This window comes from Numida meleagris, chromosome 3 (assembly GCF_002078875.1).
Source record: "Numida meleagris isolate 19003 breed g44 Domestic line chromosome 3, NumMel1.0, whole genome shotgun sequence".
Classification (NCBI taxonomy): Eukaryota; Metazoa; Chordata; class Aves; order Galliformes; family Numididae; genus Numida; species Numida meleagris.
The window spans coordinates 7,482,987-7,506,762 of NC_034411.1; the positions used below are offsets into that span (position 1 = coordinate 7,482,987).

The window sequence follows — 23,776 nt, forward strand, 5'->3', positions numbered from 1 at the left end:
CCTGCCGCGCGCGCACGCCGGAAGCCGTCAGCGCCCCGCCGCCAGCCAATCGGAGCGGAGCGGGCGCCCCTTCGCCCCGCCCACCGCCGTTGCCATGGCGGCGGCGAGGTCTGCTCGGGGAGGCCAGGGACGGCTCGCCCCGTGACCCCTCACGTTCAGGGGATGGCTGAGGTTGGAAGGGACCTCTGGAGGTCATCGAGTCCGCCCTCCTGCTCCCCTAGAGCGCGCTGCCCGAAAGTGTGTCCAGGGAAGGAGATTCCATGACCCTCTGGGCAGCCTCTGCCGTCCCCCCCCAGACTGAGGCCTGAAAGAGAGCCCTTCCCAAGTGGCGCTGCCCACTTCTGCGTTTCGTTCCTCCAAATAAAGCAGTGTGATCCCCTGGGCTACCTCTTGACGGCCTGCTGCTCCTGTGTTCGCCGGCCAAAAGGCACCAGAAAGCAGGAGCGTGCCCTGCCTGGGACGAAGCGCCAGGTGTGCCACATGTGGGACAGGGCCCGAGGGGATGGCACGGAGCTGGGTCAGGGGAGGGTCAGGGGGTTAGGGACAGGCTCTGCCCCAGAGGGTGGTGGGCATGGCACAGGCTGCCCAGGGCAGTGGGCACGGCCCCAGTGCCAGAGCTCAGGGAGCGTTCAGACAGCACTCCCAGCCATAGGGCTTGGATTTGCGTGGTGCTGTGTGGAGCTCAGGGTTTGGGTCAGTGATTCTGGTATGTCCCTTCTAACTCAGGATATTCTGTAATTCTGTTCCCCTGCTTTATAATTCTCTACATTGATCCACTCTGAATGAGAGCATGTTGCAATTAGGTGGAGCAGAGATGGGAGAAGCACGTCTTTTTCTGTATAGTTTCTGACTTGCGCATGAATAACAGCCGTGATTTTTTGTGCTTTGAAATATAAGAAATAGCAGGATGTGTGCCATACTATTTAACTTTTTTAAAATTTTAATCACATTCAGATACTGAGAATGAAAAGAACACGAAGCATTCAGCTTTCTGAAGCATTCAGCCATCCGAATATACATGAGCTAACCAGCACAACGCAGATATAATGGAAGGACTTCCTGGTCATTCTGGAGCATTAGCAGCTGGGTATGAATTAGTACCTGGGTATGAATTGCACGGTAATACAGATAAGTTTCACATTAATATATTCAATTCTTCAATGTGTGATATTTTCATATTCATAAAAGTGAAGGGTTTATGTTGTTACTTGATATGTATAACAGTTGCCTTAAAAGACTGTTCTTTGTCCAGAAAAAATTAGTTGATCGTATATCTGAAGTCACTCAGCTTGCTGAACCCACTGTAAAGGGCTCAGACTGGGGAAGTAGCCTCTGCCTCCTGCTCTACTGTTAGACTTGCTATGTAATTTTGGACACATCGTTTAACCTAATCGTAAACCCAAGTCTGAGTTTAATGAGCTGGATAGGTACCATGCCACATGATGCTTATGCTCTTGAATAAAGCGCCTGAGCGCCATGAATGAGAAGTGTTTCAGTTTGGGTTCTAATCCTCTGTTGATCAGTCAGACAGAATGCTTATACTATGCTTCCTTGTGTAGAAGGGTGGCGAGGTGTTCTCTGCTCTGAGATAAACTAGTGTTTATTTGTCCTGAAGGAAAAAAAAAACAAGCAATGCATTTGAGAACTTTTCTGAGATTAAACGTTCAGTAGATCTCAATAAATATGTTTATGAGTTTAATTTTATTACATTAATATACATCCCCACAGCTTTTATTACATGAGCCTTTTTCTACCAGGGATTTAGCCTATTAGTTAAGGAAACCCAAGGGATTAGTCTGATAGCTGCAGTCAGAAATTACCGTGTAATTAAAGACACCCAGGAAACAGTGATACTGAAGTCTGCCAATCCCTGCAAAGCAAGCGGTTAATTTGCCGCGTCTAGATATAAGATGACATGTTAAAGGGACACAAGTTCTGCACCAGAAATAGACGTGATAAGGAGGAACTTGTGTACTGCACCGTGTAGCCATCGCTGTTCTTGCTACCAACTATTGCTGCCTGTTTTTCAATAGCTTTAAAAGTTTTGGGTGTTTTATTGAAGGTCATGTGCAATGCAGGAGAGGAAGTATGTGGCTTGCACAGAAGTCTATTTTAAATCTTACTTGACTAATTTAGTTGGACTGAGATGTTACTTCATGTTCAAAAGAAAATAGAAAATGCAGTGTCTTAAGAAAGTTGCAGAGCACTGGAGCAGGCTTGTTAGTAGCAGGGAGAGACGTTTTGTCATGGTCTGTACTTGTCAGTGTCATTTGCTGCAAGCAGGGTAATGGAGGGCATCCATCAGTGCACAAGTGGAGAAGAAGATCCACTGTCTGCATGAGTGGCATCAAGAAACAGCATAATATTCCAGAAATTCTGCAGTGTCAGTATTTGTGACATGCTTGAGCCATTCTAATAGCACGATATGTGTACAAATAAATCGTAGCAGGAGAGATTTAATTTAACTATATCCAAAATACACAGGGTACACATTACACAGTATTTCTTTTGTACATAAGTCTAATGATGTATATTCTAGTTGGTGAAACTTGCTTTCAAGGTTGTTAAAGAAATAAGAAGAAAAAATGTATGTATTTTTCTGTCGTCAGAGTAAACTTGTATGTATACTTCACAGCTTTGTTTTCTTGAGGTAAGTTGTAAAGTGACTTCACATAACATTGTATGAACGGAAAATTTCCCTGCCAAAAAGCTAGAGCCCGTTTGCTTGTAAAGCCACAGAGAGAACTACCCACCATTTCCTAGGAGGAGATGGTGCAGTGACTTGCTGTGGCTTTAGTGAGAGGGCAAGGCTTCCTGATAGAAGATAATCAAAGTATGATGACTAAGTGGAGTGCTGAAGCTTTTGAGATAAGTACTGCATCTGTCTTGCACTGAGCTGAATAGATTTATAGGAACTTGCCAGTTAGGAGGCCTGCCTTTATCCTAATGTGCAGGCATAGAGAAACTGTATGAGCAGAGGCAGGAAATGCTCAGAACAGAAAGGGAAAGTGAGCTACTGATACATATGGAGCTCTGCTCGGTATAGCAGGCAAAGGAGGGTCCAGGAGGAACAGAAGGCGTCTCTTCTGTGTCTGATCAGCCCGAGAAAAGTCCTTACTAAACAAAGTGGCAGCCTGGAGAATATAAAAGCACAGGAAATGGTGCATTTCCAGTCCCACTTTCGCTTCTTACGGAGCCATTGCAGTGCGGGTGCATAGGAGTTGCCCATGGCAGCTCTGTGCAGGCTGGCGAAACTCAGGCCAGACCCGACATTGTTGAGGCTGGTTCCAGTTTTGTTTGTCAGGTCGAGGGAAGGACACCCTCCTTAAGTGTTGGTATTAATCCTTTTCTCTTAGTTAATCTGTTTTGTTTCCCACTGAGGCATTTTACCTTCGCCTCTACATTATTTCTTTGTCAAAATCAAAAGAAAATAAAGATTCAAAGAAAGCAACTCTTAGAATAGACTAAACACTGTGTATTATTTGCTAGATGTATGAAATGGGGGAAACAGGAAGTTAGAAACATTCAGGCAGTCAGTATGCATCTAAATAGTTTATGGGTTAGGGGGCAGATAAGCCAGCACACCCACCCCCAGCATTGCATGGCTACGTCACCAGCATTAAGGGATTCCGACCTTTGCTAACTCTTTAATATCTTTAATATCCTTGGTTATCAAACCCAAACTCACTCGTGTGCCAGAAGCAGCATGGTTCTGGTAGCCCATGCAGGTAATTTTCATGCTCAGAGAAGACAACTCGTGCCAAACTGTGTCAGGAGAGAGTGCTCAGCAGGCCTCAATTTCTGCAGTGAAAAAGGACCGGATTCTGATTCTCCTCCCTGCTAGCACCACCCAGTCTGAGTCATGCAAGCTGGAAGCAGTAGCATAGTTGCAAAACTTCCTCACCTAGATCATGCTATCCGGTGTGTGCTGCACTTGGATTGTTGAGTGAGGTGTTTGGATGCATAATTAAAATACATAGAGCACAGGGTTGTACTGCTGGGGATTCTTCCACAACATTTCTTCACCAGACAGAGAAAATTTCTCCTCTCTAGCATTGCAGAGTAACACTATAAACATTTGTTTTTGTTGATTCATTTCCAGGCTAACGTAAGAACATGTTGTAAAAGTCACATTTTGCTGGATTTAGTTTTAGAATCATAGAATGGCTTAGGTTGGAGGGAACCTTAAAAGGTCATCTAGCTCCAACTCCCCTCCATGGGCAGGGCTGCCCTGCACCAGCCCAGGCTGCCCAGGGCCCATCCAACCTGGCCATGGGCACCTCCAGGGATGGGGCACCCACAGCTCTGGGCAGCAGTGCCAGGGCCTCACCACCCTCTGAGTAAAGAATTTCTTCCTAACATCCAACCTTGATCTCCCCTCTTTAAGTTTAAATTCTGTGTAGAATTTCTAGTGTGTTTGGCATCTGCCATTCAAAATACAGACAAAGTTATATGATAGAATTCAGATATTGCAAATCATAATGAATTTTGATCACAGGATATATGATGCTACTTGGTCACAACAGCCCAGATCCCTATAGGACATATACTTCCATTGATTTCACTAGAAGTTAGGGGCCACAGACTGCTTTATGGTAGAGAAAATCTGTCTTTTCAGCTATGGCTCCTTATTTGAAGCACTTTCATTTCTGACAACCTCAACAGAAGCACTGAAACTTGCAGACAAGGAGTCCTGGGCATTGAACACCTCACTCACAGTAAGCCTCTGTGTGCTCTGGACTCCACTCCCCATTGCCCTAAAAGATTTGTAGTTGTTTTGGTATGTGCAGCATATGTAAAGTATTCACAGATTGGAATTCTCCATTATGCCATCGGTAACATTTTATGGGCACTTTGCAGAGCACCCAGATAACACCACTGGCCATTCAGACTTTTGGGAGTCTGATCTGCAGAGATTTTGAGTTCTTTTCATACCAGCTGAAGTCAATGAAACCACCTTCTGAGAATGGGGGTCTGGATATTACAGTCTAGCAGGCAAAGCTGGCTTATCCCAACTTAAACACCTCCTCTGAGAATGGAGTTTAAGTGATTATGGCATAGTGGAAGTCTAAGACAGAGCCAAGACCAGAATATAAATTATCTGATGCCCAGTCCAATGCATTAAGCACAGTGCTGATTTTTGATTACTGTGAGGTTGGACACTGACTTTATAAAAAACAAATGCAGTTTTCAAAACTTACCCACAGCAAATGCAGAACCCTGCTTTGACATAACTTCCTGATGGTAGAACTCTGCTTGCTGAAGTCTATTTACACCTCAAATTTTCAAAAAACAAGACTTCAAATCAATTCCTCATTGCTGTGAAGTAAGCATTACTTTTAACAAATTACTTAATTGCTTTTCTAGCCATTTTTTCCTGCATTTCTTAATTCTGTTTTTATAGAATACTTTTACAGGAACATATGCTTGGTTCTACTAAAACATGGTGACTGTTTAGAAGGGAAATATTGTCAGATGCTATTATTTAAAAGTAGTCCTTGCTATATCCTTTTAAATAGCAATAATTAAAAAAGAATAAAGCTTCACAGAAGATAACACCTGGGGTAGCAGTACTTTATGTGTATTATTTAACTCTTCTGTATCTGGATGCGGTAATAAGTTTGTGATAAAGAGTGACCTGAACAAAATGAAGTCCCTGGGAATCAAGCTGGCTTCCATTTGTCTACACATGCATGTGATGATAAGGATATTAAATTTGTGATCAGAAGTTATTGTTGGCAAACTGGTTGCAATAGATTGGCCTGTCATAATTATTATGCAGTTATCAACTCCTGCGTCGTTTGTTGTGTGGTGGTGGTTTTGTAGAGATGAAAGCCTGCAGTGCAGGCCCTCCACTGCTCTCCTTCTAGGAGATCCATGTCTTTCCTGAACTGGGGACATTCCATACACACTGGGAGCTATAAAGCAGCGATTTTCAGGGGCTGAGGCAAGATGAGGTCTGACCAGAAATATCAGAGTGGAAAGTCCCATGGAAGTGGGACGTGAGGGCAGACAGGTAGGTGCTCAGTAAATAGGCCACGTGCAGGGACACTGGAGAGAAGAATTCCTGACACCTGTGTCACTTGGAAGCAGCATACAAGAGGTTAGGAGATGGAAGCACCTGTATCTTGGTTTCCTAGTCAATGGGATGCAGGAGAGCCTACTGTGCTTCTGTTTAGGGATAAGAACTTGGTTAATGCAACCCAAGTCACGTTTCAAAAATAATGAGGTGGAAGTTTTTCTTGTGGGTTTTTTTTTTTTTGTGTGTGTGTCTGTGTGTGATTGTACAGTTGTTGTTTTTTTGCTGCTTGTTGCCATAGTAATTTTGCAGAGCTTATTTGTCCTGTGTTTCAAATGAAAGAAAGGAAAAATAGTTGGAAGAGGAAAGATTTTCTAAATTTCAGGTGAAAATTGGGTGCAGCCCGAACTTTTGCGTGAGGATTTTTGTGCTCCTTTACAAGGAGAATATCAAGGTCTCAGACTGGACAATGATGCAGAAGTGCACACCGACTTGGGATTCCAATAGCCAGGCTCGGGGAAAGAAGGTCTCAGATGTGAATGAAGGACTGTGAGGCAGCAGTCTAATTGATTAGAAGCAAAGAACTCTCAGACACCTGAGGTGTGCAAAGCATAAGGCTATCCTCTAATTTCTCGATTTTGGCAGTTTTGTTGCCACTTGAAGGTAAAGCTAGTATTAATCATTGGGAGAAAAAAGTGCAGCCTTTCTCTCTTTGATCTTTCCTCCTTTAATCAACAGTTTCTAGGTGCAATGAGACGTTTCAGATGTCGGCAATGTATTTTTTTCTGGCAATTGTTCCATGCGTATCCTAAAATGGAGAGGAGCATCTGTTGAAATACAGCATAGTGCTTCTTGAGGAGGAAACCATCTCCTTTCTGGATCTGCATTGTTCATTGGTCTGACAGCTTTGGATATCCACGGAAATATAACTGTTCCCAAGATGAATCCTACACGTTGCACAGTTGCTCTGCTTCCTGTAACTCATGTAACTGTCGGTGACTAATTATTCTCCAAGAAATATCCTTTCTGTGTGGAATTAGCTTTGCAAGCAGAAGAACTTTAGAAACAGCACCCTGACCAGGCCACTAGCCAGCCATGGAGTGAGCAGGGATTGCAGGCAGGAGGTGGCAGCCTCGAGTAGCAACGCACTGCTGTCTGTCAGTTACACTCAGACCTGAGTGCTAGCAGGAGCTGGGCGCAAGTAGCTCAGAGTCTGGGTCCTTGCTTTAAACACTGCAGTTTAGATATTGAAGATGGAAACAACTAACTTTGTCCCTTGTGCCCAGTAATTAAAAATGTAGCTAAGTTTCTGTGTAGTTGCAATGTTGGAGTTGTATGGGTTTTCTCAGATTTTTTAATATTTTGTTCAGAGGGAAGGAGTGTAGCACAATTTATTTAATCAGTCCCATTCTCATCTGGGTTTGTTTCTTCTTTCGAGGAAAATCGTGTTCCAGACAAGAATAAGTCCCCCCAAAATTCTGAACTGTTTTGTTTGAGTCTCTAATTCTCCAACCCCTTTGAGGTATCCTGGAAAGCTGGATGGTCCTCCATGGTCTGGCTATAGCCCACAAGGAGATCCATAGGGTACTTTTGCCTCCCTCATGAGCTACAACAAAGGAATGGCAAATGAACCTACTTCGATTAAAAATGTCACTGACTGCAATGTTCAAATCAACAAAACCTTGCAATTATCCTCTCTCAGCAGAGAGGGGAACTTGATGACATCATTGTTTTTTCCCTATGAAAATGCTTAGTTGGAAAAAGACAAAAAAAGATTCAATGAATCACATGCGACATCCCACTTGGAATCTTTGAATAATCCCAAAGAGTGCCACTCACTCAAGCCGGGAGAGTTCTGCAGCATTGCTTTTTGCCCACTGGGTATGCATGATAGAAATTTTACTTGTACGCTTTTTGTATCACTTGGTTGTTTTTTCCCAAAGTCCCACATTTTAAAAAAACGTATTTGGGACCAAATCTCAGTTTACTTTTTTTTTTTTCTTCTTTTTTTCCTTGTGATGCACATGAAAACTCTTTCTTTACAAGTTTACATGTAGCAAGTGTTACATCTGACGTCCTTCAAATAGAATCCGTTGCAAATCTGTTCTACACAGAACGTGTACGTTTGTATAAGCCTTAATTCATAACAGAACTCATGTCCTAACCTTGTTTTGTTTTGTTTTGTTGTGTCACAGCAAAAAGTACTCTCTTTTTTTTCCTCCTGCAACTGGAATCCTTTGGTTAAACTGCGCGTGCACAGATCTGTTCCCCACAGAGACAGTGGTCTACCTGGGCAGACATGAATCCAAGATTGGGTTTTCTGTAATAGTCCAGTCCTGTGAGATGTAGAAGACATGGCTGTGAAACATTTTGTTTAATCTTTTCATTAAACAAACATTTTCGTAAGTTTGCATAAGCAGTCGCCCAGCTGTGACTTCCACACAGTCTCAGTAACTGGGAGGGTGTGGTGATGAAATTTCCTCAGAGACTTTCCTTCCATCTGACTATCAAAGAGTAACTTATTCCTCAGCGAACATCATTTGTTTGCTTTGTTTCTTCAGCCTTCATCGGCAGGAGATACATGGGTGAGTTAGCAGTGGTCTTTCTAATGCAGAAGAGTGAGGGGTGATTTGTTGAGCCAGATTCCCTAAAGAAATAAGGCTTATGTGCACAGATTCTGTGTGTCCCAGCATTCAGCACTAGTAACACGGAATCCCGTTGGCCAATTCACTTCAATATGAAAAAGAGAGAAGACTCCGATTTTCCACCATTGTAGCAATTTTATGAAAGGAGATGGCTGGGAGCAGGAAAGAGATAATGGCTTTTTTTATTCCCTATAGAATATAGGCTATTTTTCAGATATCTAAATGATTTATTTGGAGTCAAGATGAGCATCTGTCTTTGTGTGTGTATGTGTGTTTATTTTTTAAGTGAGGCCACCGAAACTGTGCAAGGATGTGCACAACTTGCTTCGTACAGCTGAGCAGTACTGTCAGGACTCTCAGCTGGAGGGCTGAGCCTAGCAGCTGTTCTGTGTAAGGGTTTGAACTAAATTGTGTAATTTTCACTCCTTCACAGCCACATTACTGGAATGCCAAAAGATGTTCTGCTCAATGAAAAAGCACAATAAATTTGAGCCTTATCATGTCTGTGTTGCTGGAGAAATACGCTTTCCTTTTTTTAAAGTGTTTGGAATCCTACAACTTCATTTCTGTTCCTTGGTTTTCTTAACACAACAGTGGCAGCAGCATTGGATAGTGTAGGATGTCAACAGAAGTTTTGTTTCAGATCCAGATGTGCAGAGGAAGAAGATTTTCCTTCCACAGCTTTGTGGGTCCTGCTGGCTGTTAATTACTGACCTGTCATAGAAGGGATACTTTGAGTTCTCCCTAATTCATATTAAGCACTATTAGGTAGATTTTATTAAGCCGTTTAAAATCGTGTTCTGACATGTGGCAACTGTTTTTGCATCACCTGAGTTAGCAATACTCCCATGAACTCTTCTCTTAGCGCATCTGAAGGGCGTTAATCCTATCCACTGGTGTTGCTAGATGTAAAAGAAATCATCTGTATGTGACCCCAAGTCCCGTTGCTATTGCACACGCATATAGCATCGCAGACATGGCTACTGCCTGTACAAAAGAGATGTTAATTCTATTTGGAGGGCTTGAATATCCAAGCTCTATGAACGGAAGGAAAAGGGCTGACTCATATACAAGCCAACGTCAATGAGCAGAATCACATTTTAAATAAGGCCACTTAAGCAAGTGGGTTCTTATACTGAGAAAAATTGTAGGTAGATTGAAATGGTGTGTTTAAAGTACTACTTCATGGTTGGGGGCACTAAGGAATCTATTCCAAGTTTGGAAAAAAGTCTTCACTGCATATGCACTGGAGGTTCTAAGAAGAAGGAATAGTTGGAGTATAAGGGATAATCTTTAGCTGTGAATGGCATGAGCAGACATTTCGGGAACCCTAGCTCTCTGTGTGGTAGGAAAGTCTAAGGGAAATGAGCAAGTACATCCGCAAGCAGTGGAATCAGTGAAGCGTGGATTCCAATGGATTTGTGTCCCATTCTGGGCTCTTTCACATCTAATCAGGTGCAAGATCTGATCCAAGCTTTTCCTTGGCCTGGATGGTCTTTGTGTCTGTCCAAGTACATGGTCTAGTGAACAGGAATTTGGTACATCCTTTCCCATGGCCGGAGGTGCCGTTTGGATCTCCTCCTCCTGGTTGGCTGCCTATGTCTGCTAAACTTGCAATAAATTTGAATTCTTGACATCGCTTTCAAATTTATTTGAAAAGCAGATGCTGGATTCAAAAGTTATTTGAAGGGGAAGTGATAACAGCAGAATATGCACTCATACACAAAATACGATAGCATAGGCCTTTTTCCTTAAGAAGTCAAAACAGTTAGAGAAGGCACTTCCCACAGATATAGTGATTTCCAGCCCTGGTGATGTCATCTCATGTGAGGGAAAGAAAGGGAGAGGAGAGGGTCTGGAATAGAAAGGGCAAATGGAAGCATCACTAAAACCTGCTTTCACTTTGTGACCTTTGAAGTTGTTCTGTAGAGAGCTGGCATACAATTTTTCAACACTGTACACTCGTGATAGGTTCATTTTTAAATTTTGTTCTATTTTTTTTATTTTGCAACTCGGTTATTTACTAGATGAGAAAATGTATACAGTAACGTATGCTTTGCACCAGACTTAGTGAAGTAAAATGTAGACTTCATGTAGATTATGTCACTGTGTGTAAACACACGGGTTTTGACTGCACAAAGCAAAATGCTTTATCTGTCTGAGTAGAGATGTTTTCCTATCAAATACAAAATTTCTGTTGACGTAACTAGAACTGGAGACTATGTATATAAATACAGTAAAAAGACTTCTTTGCCTCTGTGAAGTTATATGAAGCTCCATGTGCTAGGGCTTGTAACAGGATAGCTACTGAAGTTTGACAACTATAAGGTTATGCTTCCAGAAAGCCTTTGCAAGAACAGGTTCGACCAGACTTTAGTATGTGTTTGCTAGGGTGGTCTAATGACATTTCTTATCCAAGGATAAGTTCTTTTTAAATCTGATGAAGTTAATGTCTATTCACTGCTTTTATATCATTACTTACATCATTCTGTGAAAGAGATGTCCACGTTCAGTTCGTTATCCAATCGTTACTTTTTGGATTCTAATAACCAGTCAGCCTGTAGGGTATGAGCCCTTCTTTCAACAGTTGCAGTTGATAATATTGTACAATACTGAGGTAGATAGATTGGGATTCCCCTCTTTGAGGAATTCAGGACATCGTGAAAGCCACAAAATGACTCCTTCACAACACTGATCCAGATGGCATGACTGGTGTGTTCAGCTGACTCTTGCCTGAGAGTGTTTGCAGGGCTGTAAACTAACAGTATCTTGCCTGTTTGGTCTGTGTTTGCATTGGCTTAGCCAACATCAGAATCTGCTCCAGGGATAACAAAGGTAGTAGAGGTGGGGTTCTTTTGGGCTTGTTTGGCTGTTTTCCTGCATTGGATGTAATGTTTGTTAGCAGATTAGGACTAAACCTTGGGTATCATAAATGAGTTGGCCATGAGCCAGCAGTGCGCCCTGGTGCCCAAGAAGGCCAGTGGTACCCTGGGGTGCATTACAAAGAGCGTAGCCAGCAGGGTGAGGGAGGTGATCCTCCCCCTCTACTCTGCCCTGGTGAGACCACATCTGGAGTACTGTGTCCACTTCTGGCTCCCCAGCTCAAAAAAGACAGGGATCTCCTAGAAGGAGTGCAGCGGAGGGCCACAAAGATCATTAAGGGCTTGGAGCATCTCCCATACGAGGAAAGGCTGAGTAACCTGAGTCTGTTCAGCCTGAGGAAAAGAAGATGGGGGGATCCAATTCATGTTTTAAAATTTCTAAAGGGAGGTGGGAGGCAAATGGATGAGGCCAGGCTCTTCTCAGTGATGTGCAGTGATAAGACAAGGAGTAATGGTCTAAAACCTGAACATAGAAAGTTCCATGCAAACATGTGGAAGAGCTTCCTTACAGTACGGGTGATGGAGTACTGGAACAGGCTGCCCAGAGAAGCTGTGGAGTCTCCTTCTATGGAGATACTCAAGACCCAGCTGGATGCCCACCTGTGTGCCCTATTGTAGGGAACTGCTTTAGCAGGGGGTTGGACTCGCTCATCTCTTGAGGTCCTTTCCACCCCCTGCAATTCTCCGATTCTGTGATTCTGTGAGTTTGTGGGGTATGTACAGTAAAATGAGCTGTCTTCCAAAGAACTCCACTTTAGTTACAAGTTCTCAACAGCAAATCCTTACATTTTCCTGAAAGGTATTCTCCTTCCTTTACAGCGTATGAAAAAGGCCTGACAGTTTATTTCTGAAGTGAGAGGAGGAAGTATCAGCCTGTACTTCTGCCTTTTCCATACAAAAACATTCAACTGATACCAGTGGCTAGATGCTGCACCACAGAGCTGAAAAAGATAGAATGACTGAATCGTTAAAAAAAAGTCCTATTCCCAAGTATTAACTCCTGCATCAGGGTTCATATTTTTTAATTTAATAAATATAAAATATTATTCCTTATTCAAAAGCTCACCTGTCAGGTTACACTCTTGTAATTCCACTGCTTTATAATTGCAGTATTCCTTCAGTAAGGACCAGAATTTCTTCTATATAGAAACAAGCTTGGGGAGAGAAGAGAATATAATTTGAGGCCTCCTTTAAATATCATGACGATTAAATGCCCCTTTTCTGTTTATAGTAACACTTTCTATAGCGTGTGAATGAGTATTTTGGGGTATTTGTTCTTAGCACAGTGAATGAACAGAATGGTCCTCTTGATTCTGTGAATGGAAAAAGTCTTTTTTTGTGTGTAACCTTGGCAGCAGACATAAGTATGCTCGTGGAGGAAGGAAAGACAAATGATTATGGAAGCTGGAGACTGGGAGAGGACTTAGGAGATGCATCATAACTTGTTTACTCTGCCCTTATCATTCTTCCCTTGATGCTAAGTATGTTAGAAGCATTGTCTGGATCATGGAAAACAAGATTTATTCATAAAAGCCTCACAGAGTGTGATTCTGCTGCCCCAGAGCACAGGCCACATCCGTAACAGTAACAGTGTTCCACTTACTATGCTCAGTGTAAGTCCCAACATCTCAGATCACCTTTTCCAGAAACGCTTTTGGCATTCCTTGTGTCTCCCTGTAGATCAAGCCAAAAGTAAGTTTTACACCACTACAGCAAGCCAAGCAAGAGACTGCCAGCTTAGCAATGCCTGGAACATCATCACATGGGACCTCATAGTGGCAAAGTGGCACTTAACAACTCTGAGTACCTTGCTGCACCTCTTCAAGTTACTTTAATCTAATAAAATAAATATACATGCTACTGGAGATGAGATTCTGAGCTCAGCAGCCTTTCAGAGTGATCAGCTATACTCTCTTCATATATAGATGCAAGTTATTTTAGGCAAGTTTGTTCTGCAATGTAGACATTGGCAAGTCCATTAATATGAAGGAAACGGAACAGACAGAAGATTTTATGAATTACCCTATATTCAAAGTGCAGTCTGATCAGGGTGGGACGAGGTTGTAGGGAAAAATAATATATCTTTCAAAAATTATAAAGAATATTGTCAGCTTAACAAAATAAGTATTGCTCAAGAGTATTTCACAGACTTCACTGATGAATATCTAAGAAAAGCTGAAAGTTACAGCACATATAGAGGACTATTTTTCATTCCATTTGCATTTCTTTCCTCCTCCTCATATTTTTTGCTCGCCAAGCCACACATGTAAAGATTGAGAGGCTGGGGGAGCTGGGATTGTTCAGTCTGGAGAAGAGGAGGCTCAGAGGTGACCTCATCGCTCTCTATAACTACCTGAAGGGAGGTTGTAGTGAGCTGGGGGTCAGCCTCTTCTCTCTTGTAACTAGTGACAGGACGAGGGGGAATGGCCTCAAGTTGCTCCAGGGGAGATTTAGGCTGGACATCAGGAAATACTACTTTTCTGAAGGGGTGGTCAGGCGCTGGAACGGGCTACCCAGGGAGGTGGTTGAGTCACCGTCCCTGGAGGTGGTCAAGAAACATTTAGATAGAGCGTTGAGAGACATGGTTTAGTGGGGTTATTGGTAGTAGGTGGATGGTTGGACTAGGTGATCTTGTACGTCTTTTCCAACCTAGCTAATTCTACGATTCTATGATTTTTACTCTCTGCTCTCATTCCCTGAAATACAACCTCATCATTCCAGACCAATACGTGGTAGTCATTTAGCAGTATCTCTGCAAAATATGGGGATGTTAACAAAGTTAACAGAAAGCATGTAGTTTAACTTCTAGAAGCCAGGCTAAAAATTTAGTGCCGGTGCAAGGGACATCTGCTTTTTTTTCTGGTGAAAATGAATAGACTGAATTATTGACGCAATAAGGATGGAGTCTCATGATGGTATTGTACACTGCTTTGCTTTTCATTTTGAAGAGAATTCAGAAGCAGTGGAGGAAATAAAATGAATTACCTCCTATATTTCAGCCATCTTGTCTCAGCAAATGGTCAATAGTCAATAAGGAGAAGAAGGAACTTCAGAAAATGATTTGTTCCATTTATCTTAGATACCCATTTCAGGGTGGAGGAACTCATCCCTCAAAAGGAGGAAGGCATGCTGTCTCGTATGTGCAGCTGTCATTGCTTAGCTTCTAAATGAATTCTACTCTAACTAGCCTACCTAACCTGTTTTTGCTACTGGAATCAGATGGAAATACAGCCAGTATTTGCAAATGCAAAGCTCTACAGAAATAGAATTTATCGTTCTATATTTCACCCTGCTTCACAGAGAAGCAGAGAAGGTTTTTTTTCATCAACCCACTAAGAACAGAGTGCTGATTTGGCACTATGGTTCCTGGAAACTGTCTTTGCTCTGCTATTTCCTGTTATTTTCTCAAGCTGTGTATTTTAGATGTGAGTGAGGACCAACCCCAAATCTCTTTTTGCTTGTACCAGTATGACATGATGCCTTGGTCAGATGTAGACGTGTGTTTCTTGCCAGTAAAAAAGGAATGGAAAATGAAAGCACAGCAGAAAGTTTTCTCATTTCAGTTCTGAGGATTCACTCCTCACTGTCTATGCACCATGGCAAACACCTTCACTAGTGGTGACCTTGTCAGACACATGCTGCAGAGGCTGCACACCAATTATCATCCCCTGCTAAGACCTTTGGCACTTTGCATGATTGCTACTTGTTTCACCCTTGGACACACATTACACTGGCAGACCAAGGCAGCGAGTGCTTGCTTTGGTAGCATTGGCAGTGGCTCTCAGCAGCTCCTCTCACAGCTCTTTGCTGCAGCCTGACATCGTGAATCTGTCTGCAGGCCAGGCAGTGCAGCAGGACAAGCAGACGCTTCTGAACAGCATTCCCGGCTGCATTAACAGACGATTAAATTTAAAGACGAGGCATCGCCACCATTCATTTGAATGATTGTGGTGCTTCAGCATACTGCTAGTGTTTGTTGACATGTGTAATTTATAGAATTTGGTTTGAGTGTGGTGGGAAGAGGAAATATATCACTGCGGTGATCTGACATCTCATCTATGTCGGTGGCCTTATTTCATGCCTTTTTGCATGCCAAATAGAATGAAGTGCTCCCAGAATTTGTAGATGACCTGGCAGGAGCTGAATGAGTGTCCTTAAAACCATTTGTACTGTTGTACCTTTGTGCTTTCTGTTTTGTGACCTTGGCAGATCAGTGATTGGGAAAGTTGCTCACACGCCATCTGCTCCTGCTTCTTTTGCTGTGCAGCAATAGGTCATTTCCTTCCCAAACATGCCTGGCTTCTGATACCAGTGGGAAACTGGCAGCTCTTCTATGAAAGCTGTAGATTCCAGTTTCTTCTTTTGGCTTTTCACTGAGATAGCAAAGTAGCTGTTATGGTTATGGCCCCAGCGCTCTGTGTCAGAGCTCTCTTCCCTACATAACTGCTTTTTCAATCATTAAGTATCATCAGTATATGGCATCATACCTTGTATTGTACAATACTGTATTGCCCTGAGATTGATTTTTTTTCCAATATCATGCTCTTAATTCTAAACAGAGCTGCAAAATCTACAGTGAAAATGTTTCCCTTTTCTTTTGTCTCATGGCCTTTCTCATTTCTACGAGAAGAAGAAAGTGCAGAATAAAGTCGCTATCTTTACTTCCATGGTATGGCTAAAGAAACAACATAGCAGGACTGAACTGTACCTTTCTCTTTATTTCTCTGTGATACTGAAAAGATGAGATGAAGAAGTATTTGCTACTGTTCTAATTCTCTCCTCCAGAGAGGATGGAAGCTGTAGCAATTCTCCCTTGTGAGGTGTCCTTCAAATCAGCAGGTAAGGAACCACTGGTGTTGAGCAGCATGCAGGCAATGCCCCCATCTCCAGCCTCAAGTATCACCTCTGCAGAGAGCTGGAAAGGAGCTGTGCAGCTGGCAGGGAGTGACAGGAGATGGTGAATTTAGTTTCTACTCTTAACAGCACGAAACAGCTGCATTAGCTTTATGTGTGATTCAAAGATTTGCTTTCTCTGAAAGTTAGGGTAAGTTGTTTGTGGCATACAATGTGTGCCTTAACAAATGTGCAGTCGTCTTCTTCCCGTCAGCAACTGGAGATGGTGATAGGATCACATGTTTTTGCCCGTGCTTTCATGTAGCCTTGTTAATGAAACAGGTAATCCTATTTGTCTTAAAATCAAGGCAAACATCTCTCATGTTCTGTCCATCTGTTCCAGACACTAACAGCATGCTCATCACCATGGTATTGGAACAGTCTGGTACACAAATAGCAATCAGCAGCTATTAGCATAATATTATTACTAGATCCATAAAGCTAATATTGGCAAAGATAGGAGGTATCGCACGCTGTGAGCTAGTTTCTCAGCAGATGTACTGTGTTCTGCCAGAATGTCATAATATTCTGTATAAAAATCAGCAGAATACAATTTTTAATTATTTCATGCTAGCAGCATAAATAATTGCCCATATAATACAAGTCACCAATTTCTTTTTACATTCAGTAATTAGCAATCCATTGCTGTCTTGTAGTAAAACAGCATTCTTTAGAAAGCAAAGTTCTGTTGTTTTTGTTTTTCAGCGTGCAGTAAATCAAATGCTGAAAGCTCCCTTTTTCTGTCCTCTAAGCCACCAGTCATTGATGCAGACTGATAAAGGAGGGACTCTCTACATGCAGGAGGTCACTCATCCCAAACGTGCAGCAGGTGAGACAAGGTTTACTCAGCATGAGTCTTCTGGCATAGTGATGGAGAGGTGGCACATCATTGCAGCTCACCAGGAAACCATCAGTCACGCTCTTTCTGCACACACTCCCAATGCTTCCTGAAAGGAATGAAAGTTGCTTTCTGCTTTGCTGGCACACGGAAGGAACACAGAGCTTTCAGATCAACATTTTCAGACCTCAAACCTTTCAGATTACAAGGGAAGCAGTTTGCAGTCCCCTCCAAAAGATCCTGACCGCCCTGTTAAATGCAGCCGTTCTCTTCCTGTCCTTACGCCCCTACACAAATCCAATTTACACACATTCAGAAGTCCAGCTTCAGGTGTGTTGCTTTTCCTGTGATATGATGTAAAAATGTATTTTGGAGTTGAACAGCCACACTTTTTCAATCTCTGCTATATAAATTGCTAATTTAAAGAAGTGGATTCCTCTCAGGCGGCATATTTTTGCAGATCTAGTTCAATGAATAGCTCATATATATATATGTATAAAGCTTTTCTTTCCTTTCTTAGTCAGAATATGTTCCTGGGAGACCTATTTTGCAAGCTCGTCTACTGAGACTTCTGTAGAGAAGAAAGCAGACGGAGCCTTTTCAGATTGCAGCTTCACAGTTGCGGTGTTGAAAGCATGAAGCAAAAGTGAAACTGAGCTATTACAGTTCTTAGTTTTCATAAACAGCTTCTCCTTGCTTTCCTTTTTAGCAAATTCCTGCTGAGCTAACATTTCTGTTAGCATGACAATGTCCATACATGCGCTGCTGTAACGAAAGGGAACATCTTTGTCTGAGCTGGTTGTGATTGTGTTGAAAGAAACAGACCGTCATCGTGTGTCAAGCATTACTCTTCCACTGAACATGAACATTCCACGGTCATGATATTGGTTCGGCCTCCAGTCTCCATTTTCATATCAATAGCAGCTTTTTTTTTTAAATCTCACTTAAAGTATTACGCATGTAAAAGAAACGAATGGAAAACGTAAGTGGCTCACTAATAATGCTGCTGCCAAACAGGCTGTGTATGCGTGGAGCCCGGCTGAAATGGACAGGAAGTCAAGTAAGAATCGTGTTAAGCAAACAGAGGATCACTCCTTGCAGTTCAGCTCTGCCTTCCACACAGCTTTTGGCTCAGCTGTGGGAAGGAGTCTAAAGTACTGGGTGACATTCATACATGTTAGATACAGTGGAGGGCAAAGGGCAGTATTTTTATCCTGTTATGCACTTTTATCAATCTCAGTTATTAAGCAAGAGGTGCAAATTAGCATTAACCTTGACTTAAACATCTAGCAGCTATTTCCCATTAGATTAACCACATATATCCCTCTGTATTTCTTGCAGGGTCTGTGTCTCATGGGTGCGTGCCAGACTGCCCCTTTGGGATACAGTCCAGTGAATAGGAAAATAAATGTGTTTGAACTTGGCATAACTGCAATAAACATAAAGTTACAGCTGGAACTTTCTTGGATTGCTCTTTTCTGTCTTGCTATCATAGGCCAATATCTTGGTTCTCTGCTGTCAATTACTTAGAAGCAACGTTATTGAGAAGAATGAGTCGCTTCTGCCTCAGTTTAGTCCATTTATTGGGACTGAAAAAACTATGGCTGGACTAAATGCCGTAACCACAGCTCGCTTTACGTAGCTCTTTTTGCCGTGGACAGTGACTGCCCACCGAAAGAAAATGAAGATGCATCACTTTCATTTTTTTGAAAGGTTTTGTTGTATCCATGAACAGAAAGTAGTAACAAAGGTCTGTGCTTTATCTGCTCCCCTGACTGCAGTGTGTATTGCAATATGACATACTGCCATTCCAGTTTTCCCTTGGTTTCTTAGTTTTAGATAGGCTGCATCCTCCTCAACAGTCTTTTATGTTTATGATGTGAAGCTTAACACATGTAGCCACTAGATGTTATTATTTTACATTGCTTTGCACAATTTAACGGCACCTCAAGGTAGGAGTTGGAGGAGAACCACGATGTCATAGATTTGTAGAAGTGGGTGCCTCCCCACACTGAGTTAGGGATCACTAAATCTGGCAAACGTTACATTAGTACAGGGGCTTGCACTAGGAAAGAACAGGTGGAATGCTTTGAATTAATGAAGGATGCTGGGGTCTCTGATAATGTTAATTACGTGTTGATGGAAAGAGCAACAGTCCACTGCTCCTTCCGAACTCTGCTCTTAGAACTAACAGCAACTGAAAATCATCTCAGAGGAAGCTGTTGCCCTTTTCCCCATGTGCTGTATCTCTTCCATGTGGATCTCAGCTGGATAGCCAATAGCAAACCAAGCATGGCTGCTCTGATTTCCTGTTCAAATGCTATCTCAGATAATAAGCCCGAGTGACTTTCTGACCCACTCAACTTTGTGATGCTCCTGATTTAGTGACGATTTTATTACATCTTCTGAACCATTAGCAAGTTTTGTATTTGGCACTGAACACCAGCCATGGAATGAATATTAAATGGAATGGTATTGTGCTAGATAGCAGCTGAATCTGAATAATCTCATGTGTTCAAAATGTGACCTGTTTTCTCCGCAGTACAAAAAGAATCTCATTAGTTAATGAACATAGGCAATGTGTGCAGTGTATAGGGACTGATTGTGTTTAATTGTTTATTACTTCATCTTTAAAGAGCTGTAAATAATTTTAGTGCCTGATCTTGAGTAACATTCTTTCTAATTATTTTTCACCATGGTTACCAGAGGAATGTAAACATTTTCTTTTTTTTAATCCTTAGCGGTTAATTTATAGCTCCTGAAATTATGTATCTGTTCTGTCTCCTTTTGTTTGCTTTTAGGAAGATGCTGGAGCTGCCTCATCAGTGCCACTTCCATGTTGTGTTTGATCTCAGGAGAAGGACTGCATGGATGAATTCGTGCAACAACCCTACCAGCCATAGAAGAATGTATCTTACAAGACAATCCACTGGTGACTTGTAATAGATTGGCTATCCCTCACCCACAGGGGTAAGCATTCTTTTGAGATCTGCGAGAATCTTTTTGGTATACCTGGAAATAAGTCTAATTATTAAAATTTCTGAAGACAGAGTTTAGAATCCACCTTCTGTGGACTAAAGAATCTGTTTAGTGCTTGTTTCTCATCTTGGCTGTTCTACTATAGTGAGCTTTACCACTTGAATTCACTGATGAATGTTTTAAGCTGAATGAAGCCTCTATTTATTTCATTTTTTTCAAAATCTGTTACCAAAGTTCAGAGTATTCTGCAGTTCAAAGACGGTTCCTTGCTTCTTCGAAGATTTTATTAAATGGATCTATACCATCCTCCTCACAGGACTGTAGTGGTGCGTATCCTCGTATGATACAGATAATAGGAATTACAAGATTTGGTCTGAAATAATAGGGATGATACTTAATCCTCAACTGGCATCTGAAGGATTTGGAGTAAAGGTTGTCAATTACAGATCTGTAAGCTAGCACTGTCTGTGCTGTGTTAGGATGGAGATGAAGGCGTTTGACTCTTAACAGACACAAAGCCTGAGCTTTCTCACTGTGTTTCAGTTACATTTAAGGATTAATGCTGAATAACAATGATAACAGATGAATCCCATCTGGTTTTCTGTTGTTTGTTAGTTCAATTCGGTGTACGACTACTCACAGTTTAGTCTGCCAGCCAAGGAAGGTATGCAATTATCAACATTACTGATAGGATAAACCAGTTATGTAAGCGTATTTTCAGATCTCTCCAAATTCCATAATACTTAACAAAGTAAAACTCTTGAGGTGAAATGCACCTGTTTACGGAATGATTCAGCACCAAGGAGAGATGTACTTTAGAGCTCTGGGTTACTAAATGGCCTTGCTGACTGATTCTTTGCCTTCCAGTTGATCTCCTTCCTGTTGCCCCTTGTAGGCATGAAATACAGCAGGATACTTATAAGAAGTAGAAACAAGAAAAACACAGAGCTGTAGGGAAGATTTTTGTGTGTGGAAGACTGCGGGGGCCCAAGCATGGCATGCACTGTGTTTAGGGGGGGTCTCGTTAGTGCAGCACCTTTCAGCTGTAACATATTTCTCCAACTGCGTATCCAATACTTGACATGGCAGGAGTCCATAAAATAATCCTGTGTGGGGAGAGGAAAGTGCCTGTGAAGCTTGGCTAAAGTTGTTGTCCTTTCCTTGTGAAGATATGGGTAGTGTGGGAGGTGGCTACTCCTTCCTCCCTGCATCTGTAGCCACTGTGAAAACTGATAATTCCAGGAGACAGTCAACTGTGCAATTGCAGATCCACATATAATCGTAGAGGTCTGAGATGCTCTCTCCCAACACACAACTAAGTGGTGCACACACATGCAAGCAGCTTCACAAACTTGCTGACAAATGCCCCAAACCAAGTTAAGTAGAGCTGGCTAGCGCTGAGTAAGGAGAATGATGGCCCAAAAAGCTGATATTGAAGAAAAGGGATGAGGCAATGGAAGATGAAAGAAAGTACAGACATGGATTTGATTTGCCATTGTTTGCTAGAAATGTATCCTTTTGCCCACTTCTGGATGCCATACAGACGTATAAGAAAACAGCAGCCTGTCAGCCTAACCGGGTGAAGCTCTCCTCCAGAGCCCTGGCATCAAACCCAATAAAAAACCTTTGGTATTAAATCAATGTCAGTGTTAAATAACATCTGAGATGCCAGCCCGTTTGGATGAATACATGCCAGAGCATTTAGATGATAACTGGTGTGATGAATCAAACTCTTATGCAAATAGATACCTAGGCAAAGAGCACAGCGACCAAATTCCATCGTGCACTACCCTGTTATCTCCACTGGGTTGCAAAATGCATGAGTCAGACGCAGGAGATAGCCCTTGGCAGTATCTGTGAAGAGTACTATGATCCCCACTAAGCGAACCAGTGTGGTTTTACTTCCTGATGTTTCTGGGCCCTTTTCAACCGTGCTTTCTAGCAGTACTCTGCCCCAGTGTTTATGTGGCAGTCAGCTGATGTCTGCATCAGTAAGAAAAGGTTCATTTCCGGGAAGGAACTGGGGCTGTGGGCAAGGCATCGGGTGCTTCAGGTTCCAACCTCCTGTCACACAGCTGTGGTCCACAGGCTGAGCTGCCATGACAAAAACAGCAAACAGAACCCATCCTTGGAGGTGCAGAGCCACAGACACCAAGCACATCTGTTTGTGCTCTTCTTTATCTGCTGTGGCACTGAAGATGATGATTGAAAAGATAGCCAGGATGTAACCGATTCATTAAGATGTACTGAGTTCACCAGCAACCTTAACTGAAAGCCTGAGCTGCTTAATTTATCACTGGAATCATTTTACCACTGAGCTTTTCTAGATTTCTTGTGGGCGCTGTAATAAACGGCCTAAGGGAACACTGGAATTGCCACTTCTGGAAGCTTTTAAGAATACAGTTATTCGGATTGAAATAGATACGGTTTAGGCAGAGGATACGACTCAGTTGTCTCTTGGTGTCTCTTCCAACCCTATTTTTTCTACAATTTTAGCAGGTGCATCCAATTACTGCCCTGAGCTGGCTGTGTTCAGCTCCTTCCAGTAGGCCCGTGCAGCTAAAGCTCTAACGACCAAACGCACAGCTTCCTCCGAGGCAGCTCATGCAATACAAAATGTGGTCTTGTCAGTTTTGCGGAAGGTTGAGAAACTGAGATCTGAACTGTGCCAACAGTGCAAACTCAAGAACAACGTCAAGAAAGGTATAAAAGTTAATAGGTATTCCATTTAAAATAATCTATTTCAAATGTGCATGACAGTTATGCCCAAAACTCCCACGTGCTTACCATAGTACTGGAGCAAAACAAGACCTGGATTCTGAAGAAGGGAGCCCAAACAAGGTGCTGGAACTCTTTCCAGGAACTTCTCAACAGAGATAGATGTCTGCTCTCTCGGGATAACGTCCTTCACATCTCATTAAATGCTCTTGACACTTGATCCTGCCTGTACCTGCTTTGCTTCTGACTGCAACCAGAACTGAGGTGAAAGCCCTGGCTCCGTTCCCCTCACTGCAAGATGAAGAAGCACAGGCTGTACGAGGCAGAAACAAGAGGTAGGGCTGGACTGGTGATTTGCAGACCAGTAAGTTCCATTGCACCATATAGTTACCTATCTCCTCTGAGAAGCAATGTGTGACAGTGGAACAGCTCTTTTTAAAGGCTCCAGAATACCATTTCCCTCCCCAGTTCTGTTCTTCTGTCATCAGACTACACCTGAGCAAGGGTTCATTGATTCCTTCCCTCTCAGTGGCACCCATGCGTCCATCAGCAACACACTTCTCCCTTGACCTTTATTCCCTAAACCAAGAATTCACAAGGAGGAGAAGAATGTGCCAACACCACTTTCAAAGTGCTGCCAGCACATCTGAAATGGACTGGTTGTATTGTCAGAAAAAACATCGGCATCTGAAAAGCACTGCAGAGAGATTAAATACATGGGAGGATTGTGAGCAGTACAGGAGAGATGTGCTGCTGTTGATAAGCCCAAATCAGTGTTTGTTTCTTCCCCAGGACTCTCAGT

General features: G+C 42.5%; 1 long non-coding RNA gene across 6 annotated transcripts; it reads left to right on the forward strand.

The window, feature by feature from the left end:
* Positions 52-22,875, forward strand: LOC110396611. Of its 6 annotated transcripts, none has more exons than XR_002437103.1 (4): positions 52-471; positions 955-1,119; positions 20,079-20,247; positions 22,753-22,875. It is a non-coding gene; the product is annotated as an uncharacterized LOC110396611 (long non-coding RNA). The 6 variants fall into 6 exon arrangements; XR_002437104.1 differs by lacking the exon at positions 22,753-22,875 and adding an exon at positions 17,145-17,268 and having other exon boundaries at positions 20,079-20,565; XR_002437105.1 differs by lacking the exon at positions 22,753-22,875 and adding an exon at positions 17,192-17,268 and having other exon boundaries at positions 20,079-20,565.